This window comes from Mirounga leonina, unplaced genomic scaffold (assembly GCF_011800145.1).
Source record: "Mirounga leonina isolate KUSES-001 unplaced genomic scaffold, KU_Mleo_1.0 Mir_165, whole genome shotgun sequence".
NCBI lineage: Eukaryota > Metazoa > Chordata > Mammalia > Carnivora > Phocidae > Mirounga > Mirounga leonina.
The window spans coordinates 30642574-30648573 of NW_023270415.1; positions in this window are offsets into that span (position 1 = coordinate 30642574).

A 6000-nucleotide genomic window follows, 5' to 3' on the forward strand; every position below is an offset into this window, starting at 1 on the left:
TTTCAAGCACGTTGTTGCATTTGACCCTCACAATGGGCTTTAGGCATTTTGAGGACAGGGTCTATATTTTGTTCGCTGTTGTTTTCACTGTGCCTCATATAAAGTAAGCACTCGTAATTTCTGAATGGGTAAATGAAAGAAAGGTAAAGTGATTGGTCAAGTCACCAGTGTGTAGAGGAACTTGGGTTCACTCTTGGTTTTCTGATTCCAAATCCCTTGTCCCTTTTATAATTTTAGCTTGCTTTTTTTTTTTCTACTGAGAAATAGTCAAATCTCTGTTGTGTATGTTTTCCATTTCTTTCAGATTTCAAAACAAAATCTTATGAGTTCTTTAGAATTCATAACCTCTCATTTAATAGTCAAGTTAGGTAGTTTAAATCAGGTGTCAACAAACTTTCTCCATAAAGGGCCAGTTAGTAAGTATTTTCAAACTTTTGTGCCATATGCTCTTTGTTGCAATGCTTCAACTCTGCTGCTGTGGGATATAAATAATCACAGATGAACAAATGAATGATTGGGCATGGCTGTGTTCCAATAAAACTTTATTTATGAACACTAATATTTTAATTTCATAGAATTTTCTGAGCCACAAAACATTATTCTTCTTTTTATTTTTAAAAACTATTTAAAAGCGCAGAAGCTATTCTTGGCTTGTGGGACCAGCAAAACAGGCAGCTGGCTAGGTTCACAGTTCTGACTTCGCCCATTCCTGGTTTAAATAATGATGGGAAGAAGAGCCCAACTTCCCTGTGTAGAAGTTAATTAAAATCAGTCTGACCATTCCTACATTTGGGAATTTGGGTGTCAAGGAAAAGGATATTTATTTTCATTTTCTGGTGGTTTCTATTTAATACCAACTAACTGGCAGCGGGTTAGAAAGCTCTTGATGGTACAGCATTATATCCTTTGGGGCACTGAGTGACAAACAGTGGCAGGGTGATAGTGAGAAAAAGAATTTTCGAAGTATGCTTCTGTCCATTTCTACAGTTTGGTGATTTGAACCTGGTTCAGGATGATGTCAATGTTGAATCTATTCAGGGCTACTGGAAAGGAACTGCAAAAAGTACAAAAGGAAAGTTTTCCTACCTGAAAACACAAAACATGCTATGTTGATTATTTTTTTTTGTTTTTTCTAAAGATTTTATTTTTTTATGTAACAAAGAGAGAGAGAGCACAAGCCGAGGGAGGGGCAGAGGGAGAGGGAGAAGCAGACTCCCCACTGAGCAGGGGGCCCCATGTGGGGCTCGATCCCAGGACCCTGGGATCATGACCTGAGCCGCTTAACCCGCTGAGCCACCAAGGCACCCAAACATACTATTTTTAAAAAACAAAATATTTTTTGTTTGAAAACTAATGTGTCTATCCTGGCATATTTACAATCAACAATAAGAACAAGTCACAAAGACTGATATATGCTCTGGGGAAAACATAGAAATCATGCTCTATTTCTATAGGGAAATGAGGAGTATATTCAATGAAAAGGGTATCAAATGCTGCTGAGGGGAAGGAGAAGGAGTGGTGGAAGAAGAGAGAGATTTCTGAAGTTAAAGGGACAAGAAGATGAGGCTTACCTGATGCAGAAAGAAAGGCGCTGGCTTGCTCCGTGGCTGTGTATTGCAGTCGTACTGTTACAAGTGCTTGTTAAAATGCTAATGTACTGTCAGGGCATGACTATAAAATAATCTGCATGAAATTGCATGAAAAATGGAAATTGAGGATAAGAATCTTTGCATTCATTCATTCACAGGTCTCTGTGGTTAGAGGAGGCTGAGAAGAGTGAGAAAGTTAAAGTCCTAATCATTTCATTATAAGGCCCCGATTTTTTGTCAGTTTCAAATATGTTTTCAGTCCCATTCATTCACTGCAACTCTTAAGGAGCATAAGTTTATCTCATCTTGGTGAGGAAAATTAGAATCTGAAAAGCCTGAGAGCTCAGTTTTGGATTATTCCCCTCATTCCAGGGAGGACATATCTGTTTGGATTAAATAACCCATTGCTAACTAGACAATTACTTGTCATCCTGTTGAAATAAAGAATTGTTCTACATGTGGAATGATAGCACCATATTCCAGTGAAGACCTGGTTAACCATTCTCGTGGAAAAAATACATTTTGTGTGAGAAACCAGCAGACATCGCCTCCAAACTGACCTTTGATCTCATGGAAAGACTGCTGTTATTCCAATCCACAAATCAGGACAGGCTGAGCTCTATCAAACATTCCTGCTCATCTGACCTCAAACTTTTGAGGTGGTTTCACTCAATAGGAGGTAAGAGATGAAAACATGGCAAGACACAAGTACTTTTGAAACACTCAGCAGAGTCTGAAAAGCTGCTTGCCTAGTACAAGGTTTATATTTAATTTTTGAGTGTTTACTTGATTCTTGTATGTAAAGCCTCCACCTTTCAGTGTTGATTTTGGAAGTCATATAAATAGTTCAGATTAGTTCAGATTTCTTCTTGCCATTTGCAGATGTTCATTTCTGAAGAATTGAGGAGGGCATACTTCCTGTGTGTGTTGTAGAGGTTTCTGTATGCTTTTTCCTTGAACTGGAATATTAGACTATGACCCCCGGGTTTTGTCTTCTTGAGTAAATTGTGTATCTCCTCGGGAGAGACTTCATGAACCAAAGGGCATTTACTCCATTTTTGCACAAGTTCTGACAGGGGTTAAAGGAGAAAGATCTATTTGGAGAAGGTCCTGTTCGGTGCCCAAAAAGCCACACGCTGGTTTGCAATGACAAAACACGCTGGTTTATGTCAGCTCTACCTTTAATTGCTTTGAAATATTGAGATAGTCACCAGATATCTTTCAGCTTTTTCACCTGTTAAGTGAGCTACATTTCTATCAGAACAGGCTTGGTTTTGCTAAGGTAACCAATATGCCCCAAATTTCAATTGTATAGAAGAGCAAAGGTTTTCACATGTCTCTCATGGATTAGCAGGAGATCTTGGGTCTGAGTAGTCAGCCACTTAGCAATTTAGACTTAGTACTTCATTAAATGCTACCCAAAGCAACCAACACATGCGACTAGTATTCAGTTTTTAAGCCTCTTCCCAAGACCTTGAGTTTATTAAGTACATCATATGCTTCCAATTTACTTCAGGTAAGGATTTACACCCAGAATGCCATCCTTTAGGCCTCCACTATAGTTTCCTTATGAAACACTTCTTGGTTCCTAAACCCAAGCTGTAGATTTTAGTATGGTGCTCTACCCTAGTTGTATATACTAATTTCTACATGCTGAGACAGTGCATAAGAACCAAAAAAGTTAATGGCTTTAAAACAACAAAGGCTTACGTCTCACTCAGGGCACATTCCTTTAAGGGCTGGTTGGCCGTTTACTCATTGCAGCCCTCAAGGATCCAAGCTCAACAAAATGTAACCACTGTGCCAAGCACTTGGTTGTTGGTGCACCAATGAGCAAACAAAACTCTGGAGGGTCTCACCGCAGCAACGAAATACACAGCCTGAGAGAATCACATGTTCCTTCTCTTCAGAACTCAATGACAAGGGGCGCCTGGGTGGCTCAGTTGGTTAAGCGACTGCCTTCGGCTCAGGTCATGATCCTGGAGTCCCTGGATCGAGTCCCGCATCGGGCTCCCTGCTCAGCGAGGAGCCTGCTTCTCCCTCTAACCCTCCCCCCGTCATGTACTCTCTCTCTCTCTCTCATTCTCACTCTCTCAAATAAATAAATAAATCTTTAAAAAAAAAAAAAAAAGAACTCAATGACAAGAGGAAGTACCATTCCCTCAGCGAAGTACTTGTGGGACCAGACGGGGCAACTCCCAAATATCTGATGAAAAGCCCCGATGGTGATCACAGGCTGGTCCCTTCTAGTCATAAAATTACATGATGATATTATTCTGACTATGGTTCAAAGAAATCTTTGGGTGACAACCCTATGTCACAGAGTGATAATCATTATGCATGCATTAAACAATTTAATATTTAGAGAAATATTCCTGGATCTGTAAAGGCTGTGTAAGTTTCAGCACCTGAATAAATGAAGATAGCTAATATGACTCTCACAGAAAGTATGCTAATTCTATTTGCATTCAGCTCATACCTCCTTAGTTACTCCTTTTGTGCCGTGGTTTCTCTGGGACAAACGTAGTCCATTCCAGTGACGCCTGAAGTCAAGGCTAGGAAAGTTACAACATTTTCAGCTCGTTCTCCTCCAATGTGTTGGCCAGCATTGACAGCAGTGACTTTGTCAGCAGTCAGTTTTCCACTTACCTCCATGTCCCAGAAGTTCTGAGGGGATTGCTGAGCCAGCACTCAAGAACAGAGGCAGTTTTGGGCGCCTGGGTGGCTCAGTTGGTTAAGCGACTGCCGTCGGCTCAGGTCATGATCCTGGAGTCCCGGGATCGAGTCCCGCATCGGGTTCCCTGCTCGGCAGGGAGTCTGCTTCTCCCTCTGATCCTCCTCCCTCTCATGCTCTCTGTCTCCCATTCTCTCTCTCAGAAAAAAAAAAAAAAAAAGAAAAAGAAAAAGAACAGAGGCAGTTTTGTTTGGCGATAGTGTAAGGTTCACTGATTGATGTTCAACCTGGAAAACACTATACCTTCATTGTGCAAAAGTTTGGAAGCCCGTATTTTGAGGCCAAAGACAGCTAGTACAATGGGTAGCTAGGAATACTCTCCAGTTCTGTCATCCCGTTGTCCTTGTGCTGCAGGGAAATGGACATGAGCAGGAAATGAGATAAAATAAATGTCACATTCTGTGGTTAAACATGCAGATGGTAATAGTTATTAAATTTCAGGTAAAAATAGAAAAATTTTTCCCCAAACGTGCCCCCACACGCTTGCAGGCAGAGTAATGCAGCTAATCACTTTCAATAGGACAAAATGCAGCCTCAGAATTTGGGGAAAGGATAGACTGGGCTGTGGTAGAGTATTTGATGTCCATGTGGCCATAGCTGTGGCCTGTTTTGGAATCTTCATGTTCCTGAAATCTAACATGTTCCTGACTTATGATTACATCTTGCAGAAATTTAGTCTTCCAGACTAGGAGTTCTAGAGTCATTTTTGATAGCCTGGCTCTGCAGCCTTTCAGCTATAGAACATTGGGGAATTATTTAATCTCTCTGTGCCTCAGTTTCTCCATAAATAAACATGTTATTAAAGCACCTAGTCCATTGTAAGTACCTAAACCATCTTAGCTTGTGGGTTCGGAAATCATCAGTTTCTGAGAAATATGATAATATCCAGGGCAACATTACTTTTAAATTGTGAATAAATAAAGTTCTCAAAGTTTATTAATTTAAAGATGTCCTTGGAACAGATAACAGCTCCTCCAGAGTTTTCTGCAAAGGTTTGACTTTAAAAGTCTCAACATATTTCTGTGTTCCAAAACTTAGAAGGTGTGATCACAAAGAGTCAATTTCAGATTTCTCTGTATCCCAGAATATTCTCAAACATGGAGGTCATGTTTCAAATACTTGTCTCAATATTTTTCTCAACCTTCTTTAGGAGAAAAGAATTTTCTATTACTGAAGAGCTGCCCTCAACATTGAAACAACTCCTCCTAATGAAGCCTAATCTGAGAATGCAGTCTTAGACCCTTTTCCAGCTCTTATAAAGTAACTCCATGACTGAATTGGAGATATCTCTCTTTCCAAGGCATAATCCATTATTGTATTTTTGGAAATACCCACAGAATTCCAGGAAGAATAGAAGACGGGGGTGGGGGGGGGGTGGCGGGAAGCAATTTGAACTTAAAATCAAGTAAACTCTTTTATTTAAAATTTTGTAAAAGATATATAAGAGAATCCTGTGTAGGCATATTACTTGGAATATAGATTTGGCAGCTGTGATAAAGAAGGTGGACATTTAATATGAACTCATGTTAAAGTCTAAGCCACACGGCAGTTTTCTCCACAAAGTCAGCAAGGGGCGCCAGGTCCCTTCATCTCCTGGTTCCTTTATAAACTGTAAGATCTTGCCCTCATCACTCTGGTATAAAACAGCGCACAGCCAAGTCCTCATTCCAGACACCA